Source organism: Amblyomma americanum, chromosome 8 (genome assembly GCF_052857255.1).
Source record: "Amblyomma americanum isolate KBUSLIRL-KWMA chromosome 8, ASM5285725v1, whole genome shotgun sequence".
In the NCBI taxonomy this organism is placed as follows: Eukaryota; Metazoa; Arthropoda; class Arachnida; order Ixodida; family Ixodidae; genus Amblyomma; species Amblyomma americanum.
In genome coordinates, this window is record NC_135504.1 from 68,055,241 (window position 1) to 68,063,798 (window position 8,558).

Genomic DNA, 8,558 nt, shown 5'->3' on the forward strand with positions numbered 1-8,558 from the left:
TTATTTCACCTTCTCGTAGTTTAGCTAAGCAGTGCGCTAATGTTTCATTGCGCAGGTCGACTTCCTTCGAAGGCCACCCTTGTCGGGTGAAATACTGGCGTCGCGTGTGGACCACTTCCCCAACGAAGGCGGTCCTCTCGGTCTTCATTTCACCACACTGGGCAGGTGAGCGATCGTTAGTGCATGGGTGGAAGTTTAGAGGGGAACTTTTTATCTAGCCAAACAGTAGAAAATAAGATTGCGTTTTAACGTAGTCAAACCAAGCAGACGTGCGAAAACATGTGTTAATTATTCGCATCTTATTTCTGGCATCTCCACGTGAGCGCAATGCGGTTGCGCCCACATGCTGAATGCTGTACATGCAAGACGTATAATGCCAGCTGTCCCGCTTTTTAAACCTTTGGAGCCGCAGAAAAGAACGAAAGCTTTTAGCACACAGTCCTGACACACAAGACACTTACGTCCCAGGCTTGCCCGATGTGAGAGCGGGAAGAAGACCAGGAAAGCTGCGAAGGTCGCTGACTACTTGCAGCAGAAGCTCTGTGATGGCTCCAAGATTGCGGCTGTATGGCCAGTTGTTGTCTGCTGTGCCTGAATGTTTGAAGCCCTGTGCTGCCTACTTTAATTTTGCAGCTCAATTCTTTGGGTTTCAATCTGATGTGGGGAGACAACAAGGACGCGACAATCAATGTCATTTCTTTTTCAGGACGATCTACAGCAGTTATCATAACAGCCTCCCTAGCATTGTTTAGCTTTGTACAACTAAGGAAGGAGGGGGAGGGGGAAATGGAGGGGAGACTTCAGCTTCGCCTTAAATCTATGACGAGATAGCATAATGGGTAAATTTCTATATATGCAAAGGTTCTCTAGTTTACATACATAGGTCCCTGGGAGTCCTCATAATCCTCCTGGCCCACCGGTGTGGCGGTTAAGTGGTGCGCCACTGCCCTGTGATGACAGGTGCTCCCAACATAGGATCATGTGCGACCCAGGTTGCTCTACCCAAGCGACCAATCATCAACATCCACCTGTCCCCGTGGGCAGGTTTGCATGACGGCGCAAGGTCCCGGGACTTAGGAGGGCCACCTGCCTCCTAGGTTGCTCTCTGGACACCACCAGACAGAATCATGGTCCTGATTTCTCGCTCACAACGCCGACAGCGCCTACGCCAACATCGGATTTTCTAAGTAGCAGGGCTTTTAACGCTTCCACCCTTATAAGTAACGACAAATAAAATGAGGTGCAAGTCAAGGTCTGAGTCTTTGTTCCAACGTCTCTCAATGGTCTGGAAGACAATGTGAAGCGCCACTGTATTGTAAAGTGCTCTTTCCCTGACCGTGCTGGCTAGCATTCAATACACACGTTCCTTCTTCGGTGCTTGCTCGGTATTCGTGGCAGTGTGCATTCTTTGGGACCTGTCGGTGCAGAAAAAAATTGGCCAGACAGTATCTGCTTCAGCCTAGCGCATGAGCTCCATATTTAAAATTAGAGGCATCGCATAAAGAGATTTTACTTTTTCTTAATTTTGAGTGCTTTCGAGGGGCCTTTCCGATAACATATCACATGCCCTGACCGCAGTGTATTATGCGCCAAACTGGCTAGTGAGATATGAAAGCCTCAACGACCTATGCTTCGGCACCATGCATTGCTGTAATGTAAACACCTGTCCTTTGATGTATGTAATGCGGTTATCAAGTATTAATACTTCATGCAAACCAGAGATATAATACAGGACGCGGACACGCGAAGGACGTCGTCCTATAGCAGCGACAAACTACGTTGCTGTCACACATAGCTTTTGTTAAAATTTTGTGAATCCTCATAAGTGCTTTCGACCACAGCTCTGTCGCACTGACAACACATCGACTACCATTTATGCAATAAAATCATATTTTTGTTAACAGAAGCTACGTAAAATAACCGCGATATATTTTCTATAACTGGCAGCTTCTCCTGACGCTTCCAGCAGAAGCTGCCAGACCGAGAGGCTTGAAAAAAGCACTCATTACGATGCTTTATTCGAGGCTTTAAGCTCCTTAAGAACATCTTTGGATGACTGGGAAAGGATGCGAAATATATACATAAATCAATCCGTGTTAGCGCACGAATTTGACAACCGCCGTGATTCTACGCTATAGTCATTGTAAAACACATTTTCTTAAATATAAGTAGTACATACATAAAGTTCATAACCAAAGTCCTTTTAACTCCAGACTGTGACAGATAGGTGCGTCTAGCAAAATATTTGCTTACACAACTGTACGGATTTTAAGGTACCTTTGCAGATCACTACAAACCTCAATTTCTCAAAATTCACTACAGAGAGGTCATCGACATTGTCGTCCTCGATAGGCTCTGTTGCTCTCCCGTTTAAGGTCCTTAGTACTTGCTCCGCTGGTAGTTTTATGACATTTGTCTCACTGCTTCTTGACTTTGATGCACGGAGATTTCTTCCGCACAACTTTATAAAACGGGATAAAATTTAAAAATAAAAAGAGCTGGCAACAACTTTCCCTGCCTTGCAGATTAAAGTACGATTCATACTCATCAGCCATGTTAAAATTGTTCACCTAATATTTGCTCTCGCAAATATCTCTTTGCGCAAGTACCAAGAAAAACGCTATGAACCGTCGGCTGCTGATCCGGAGTACCCGGGTTCTACCCCGACCGTGGCAGCCGCGTTTCTATGAAGGCGAAACGCTAAGGAGCCCGTGTGCTTTACAATGTCAGTGCACATAAAGATCCCCACGTGGTCGAAAATATTCCGGAGCCCTCCACTACGGCAGCTCTTTCTTCCTTTCTTCTTTCAATTCCTCCTTTATTCCTTCCCCGGGTTAGCCTGGGTTAACCCCCTAGGTGAAATGCAGTAGGGTATTCCTGCTTGATCTTAGGTGCACCCGGTCAAATATTTGACTGGCTCCATTTTCGCATCCCTAATTACATCTTGTAAAAGGCATCTCTCGGCTAAACCACTTACATATTCATGCTGTAATTTGACGCGTATGGTGACAATTTATTGGGTTTTTTTTCCCTTTACACTCCATTTTTTTTCTTACTACAAGTCGTTTACCCAAAGTAAGCGCGATTGCACCACCAGAACGATTGTTATGTATGCGTAGTTATTGCTCTAGGTGACTGACATGAAAGAAGCAATTTTGATCCCGGCCTCGGCTTTCAAATTTCGATGCAGGCGAAATGCTAGAGGCCCCGTGCACTGTGCGATGTAAGCGCACATTAAAGAAGCGCAGGTGGTCGAAATTTCCGGAGCCCTTCACTACGCCGTTACTCATAGTCTGGTTCGCTTTGGGACGTCAAACCCCCGTAAACGTCTCGCTATCATGTTGTGGAAGTTGATGATTGGTTTAGTTTCGTTTATGCGGTTTAACGACATAAAGCGACACACGCTATGAGGGACGCCGTAGTGAAGGGCTCCGGAAATTCCGACCACCTGCGGTTCTTTAACGTGTACTTACACCGCACAGTATACCGGCCTCTAGCATTTCGCCTCCATCAAAGTGTGACCACCGCGGCCGGGATCGGACCCGCGTATTTAGGGTCACCAGCGGAGCGCCATAACCACTGATATTCCCCTGGGGCACTGTGATACCGTGGCCATAAATGGAACCCGCAGCGACAAACATGCTTTTCTTCTCGTTCTGTAACTGATGTTGACGCAACACTTTCTGTACGCAGGACCACTCAGTTCTGTCCTCGCGGTACCTGTCGTGTGGAATACCTGCGTCGCGTCTCAGCGCGTGGTTCAGGACAGTTGGCCATGGAAGCTCCTTCGATAAAAGGTAAGCGTTCGTTCATGAGTTAAAGATCGGCATCGTATACTGGTTCATGGCGTGCTTGTGCCGTTACGTTGGACCTTGCGGCCTAGCATTAAACATGCTGTCACCGTGCCTTAACTGTAAAAGTCTAAAAGCGTCACCGAGAGTGTGTCAGCCACTACAGTCATAATCATCTATCTTTTCGCGGTGAAAGGCTGCCTTTCACAGCCGGCAAACAAACAATGAAGAACGCGTTCATTACTGGCTTTAGGCTTGTCACATACGTTATTCACAATGTGATGCTGTGATGATGCGGGCTCTGATTAGATTAGCTGTCATTGGTGACACGTTGTCACATGCAAGCAACTGATCTCGCCGCTGCGATGCAAGTAGTGCCTTAGAAGGGCAGAGAAACAGCGGCTGCCTTAAACTCCTTTAGGGAATTCGTCGCGTGGGTGGTGGTCGGACACACACATAGCTCAACCTCTTCCGCATTGTGCTGCGGTTAACTGGCGACGCTGCACACCTAATGGAACATTTGAAGACGAAGTCTCATCGGTCATACACTGGTTACTCCACCCATATAGATCAGGCCGTCCCACAAAACCATTTAAAACTTCCCGCACGTTAAGGGGCGCCGGCAATTTTGCTGACATGTTATCACCTTAAAAGTCTTGGAGATATCACCACTTCGCCGACTGCTACATGCTCGGGCGCATAACAGCACTGCACTAATCGTTCAAACAGAGGTGGTGACACTTCGAAACCTTCTTGTCCCTAATTTGTTCAGGAGACTTTTCTGTGGACCTCTTGCGCCATTTATGCGAAGGTTCCTCGATATCTCGTACAGTGCAGGCTGTATTCGTGTAGTGCCGAACCATAAGGGCGACTCTGCAGTTAAGCCTAAGTCGCTAGTGTGGTATTATGAAGTGAACTTCCGAAGCAATCGGAGTAACCAAGCAGTGGTCGCTTCGTTCTTTTTTAATGAAGAGCGCTGAATTTGCTATCAGCAACTCCTGCTTTATCGGGCAAAAGTTTTGAAGATTGGAAAATTGTAAGAGAGTTATAAAAATATTGAGGGTAGTATCTCATTATTCTGGTATGTAGCAAAATATTTCTTTTAAAGTGTTTCCATCGATGACATCGAGCCGTTACGACTGCCATAGAAAACCAACGAGAAACGTTTTGACGACAGCAAAAACGTGAATTGAATTAAAATACAAAACTGCTGTCGGAGATTGGTTTCCTTACTGTAGCATCTTTTGCACATTTATGCCAGTCACCGTTACTTGTATACTGTGCGATGTCAGAATATGTTAAAGAACCCCAGGGTGTCAAAAATTCGTGAACCCTTCACTATGGTGTCTCTCAATGCCTGAGTCGCTACGAGGTCCTGTTTAATATTCCCGCCATGTCTGGATGGGCAATTCCGGACAGTTGGTCGCCGGTTCTCACTTTGTATTGTGTAAGTGATCGTATGTAAAAAAAATGATCTTCACCGGATAATTGGTGTTATAGTGTCCTTGTACCACTGAGGAGAAACAGTCTAGTTAATTCAGTGACAATATGAGCCACAGTCAAAAAACAAAGCCTTTCGAAAGCTCCCTCTTTCTTCAGCACGCTGGTGGAATTTTTTTGCCTTAATATTTCGTGAACAATTTCATTATCGGCAAATATATCATATCTGATGTTAGAGATGCCAGAATATTACAGGCTGTGATTCGTGACAATGTAACGTCCAAGCAGCTAGCATTGCTGCTCTGTAAACTCCCGCACACGAGCTCTAGAAATTATACATCACCAATTGAAAGAGGCCTTCGCAGTTTCGTTCATATGTTTCTTCTTTTAACTCTATAATAAGTTTGCTTAACCGCCTTTCTGATGTCACCTCTCCACAGGGAACGCAACGAGTGGGCTGAAAGTGTCCGCTTCTTGCAACACCAGCAGTGCTTTTCTCGCGTGGGTGACTGCTTGTGCGCAAGCAACGGCCTCTAATATGCCTGTGGCGAAAAGCACAAAACTGTGAGGTACGTTACCTTGTAATATCAGAGACAAATGTCTCTAGGCCACTCGCAAGGTTACTTAGGCCCATAGGCGCCAAGTTTTCGACGACCAGATCATTTCGCTGCCATAGATTAAAGAACTTAAGCTTTTCTTTCATATCCGTAAGTGTGGTCTTGATCATACACATTTTTGGCTCATGTGTCGTAGATATTTTGCCCGCGAATGTAGTTGTTCACATAAAAGGCCGAGTGTACGACGTCACTTATAGCACAGGCGTCGCTTAGAGAAGTCAACGCCACATTTTACAATATATATAAAGGACCGGAAGTGAATTCTGATCTCTGGCTGAAGGAAATGAATTAGCCGCCTCTTCGCGGGACTTACATTTCATGCATGTCGCCGTGTGAGCCATAGATATACGTCGATATCTTTGCTAGTGAAAGATGCGCTCTTTGCATTTGTCGCGCAAATCTCTGGGTTGCTGTCTTCTGCGCAATGGGAATTCTTTTATGGCATTTACCTTTTGATTTCTCGTTATGGTAAAGTGGAAATTCATGAAATTACAGAATTTATCTTATTGACATTTACCTTTTGAATTCTTGTTATGGTAAATTGGAAATTTGTGAAATTACAGAATTTATCTCATTGTCCTTTCGACGAAGTTTAGAGGAGATCGCTGGCAACTGGTATATTCCTGCCCTCTGTAGTGCCATCGTCGAAGCTCTGAAATTAATGCCTTTTTGGAGCTTATGACGCTATGCAAACAGCCTCATCCGTGAGCTTCTCCGGAGCCGCCCTTGAAGAATCAACAGTCATACACTGGTTACTCCACACATATAGCTCAGTCCGTCCCACAAAGGCATTTAACACTTTCAGCGGGTTGAGTGGCAAACCACAATTTTGCTGACCTGTTGTCAGCTTAGAAGCCTTAGATATCTCACCACTTCGGTGACTACTACATGCTCTGCACAGAGCATCACTGCACTCATCTTTCGAATCGAGGTAGTGAAGCTTAGAAACCGACTTGTCCTCAGTTTGTTCAGGACACCTTGCTGTAGTGTCCTTGCGCCATTTAGCCGCAGCTTCCAGGATGTCTCGTACAGTGCAAGCAGTAGTCGTGTCGAGCCGAAGCATAAGGGCGCCTACAGAGTTAAGCCTTAGTCGCTGCAATGGTATTATGAAGTGAACTCTCCAGCATTTTGATTGTCCTGAAGCAATGCGAGTAACCAAGCAGTGGCACCTTCATTCTTTCTGAATAAAGAATAAAGAGTGCTGCATTTAGTTGTGGCAAGTCGAGCTCTCTGGTGCAAATATTTTGAAAATTAGAAAATTGTAAGCCATTTTTATCGAACTGTTGAAGTTAATGGTCCTTTATTTTGGTATGTAGCAAAATCTTTTAAAGTGTTTCCATCGACCGCATCGAACAGTGAAGGCTGCCGCAGAGAACCATCGGGGAACGCTTTTGACGATAACAAAAACGTGAATCGAAATAAAATACATGACTGCTGTCGGATGATCTGCGAATATATTCATTCTTATCGGATAATCTTTCATTATATTAAAAAATTGCGTTCATAAATTATTTCCCGCTCAAAAATCATTTTGTCTAGAATTGCTGAGAATGGGATGTTCCTAAAAAAAGTAGGTGTAGAGAAAACCCCGACAGAGAGGTCCCCCCTCCCTCTTTTAAAGTGTTACTCGCGCGTCACGTGGTGCACGTAGTCTGAATCGCCATTGATCGCCGTGTTTCGGTTCACTGCAGGCAACTCTTCCTCTCTCACGTCAGGCTCACGGATACAGCTCTTCCAGGTAAGAAGACGGTTGGCCACAGTGGGTACATGCCACTTCGGCGAGCGTTGTTTCCTTGCTGTAGCATGTTTTACACGTTTATGACAGCAACCGCTACTTGTGTACTGTGCGATGTCAGAGTTTGTTAAGGAATCCTAGGTGGTCGATATTTCCGGAGCCTTTCAGTACGGCGTCCCTCATAGCCTGAGTCACTTTGGGACCTTAAACCCCGATAAACAAATAACCACTTCTTACTTTATATCGCGTTCTCTATCGAAACTTTGGCTCGGTAACTGTCGTAGTGGTAGTACTGCAAACAGTCCGCTGTAATACTGGTTTCCGCGCGCAGGTGGGCTGGCGTCGAGATACACCCGGTTATGTGGAATGTCTGCGCCGATTCTGGATGCGTGCTTCGTTCCGAACAAGGTAAGCCATCGCTAGGGGACATTGAACGAAGAATGAATTTACCTCGCCCTATCGGCAAATAGAAAACTCACGTATTCCACACTCTTGAACACTTTGTGCCTTCAGCGCCGTCAGGTGTCTTCAATCTCTTGTGGTTTTCCTCGTGTTGGTTAGGTAGTTAACGGTATTTTTTAGCCGCAAGGACGAAATTACAAATTCATTTTGGGCGCCAAACCGGTCCAGCATGAATATTTTTCATTTTCAAACTCCAGATATCGCGATAGCTTGAACGGACTTAAAACCAAAACGGCGCAGGTGGTGCTTCGGCCATCAGTGCGTGGCCCCCGGCAGGGTCACTCCAGAAGTACTTCTATTCTGTGGTAATATCTCAAACCCCAAGTATCAGGTGGGCTAGATAGCCCTGCCCGTTTTCTAGAAGCACGTCTTCTCTGGAATGGTGAAAAGGTTTTCTGTACCTGTATTTCTTGCGCTGGCTCAATATTAAGCAACCCCCAAAACCGCAAACCGCCTAGTCAGCACTAAATCTCGAAACGCCCTGACATGCAGAGCCTTCTGGATCGTTTTCGT

The 8,558-nt window shown here is 45.6% G+C and overlaps 1 long non-coding RNA gene across 1 annotated transcript; it reads left to right on the plus strand.

The window, feature by feature from the left end:
• The first annotated feature begins 5,679 nt into the window (after nt 1–5,679).
• On the plus strand, nt 5,680–7,994 carry LOC144101068 (uncharacterized). Its single transcript, XR_013307931.1, has 3 exons — nt 5,680–5,800; nt 7,540–7,586; nt 7,915–7,994. It is a non-coding gene; the product is annotated as an uncharacterized LOC144101068 (long non-coding RNA).
• The last annotated feature ends 564 nt before the right edge of the window (nt 7,995–8,558 follow it).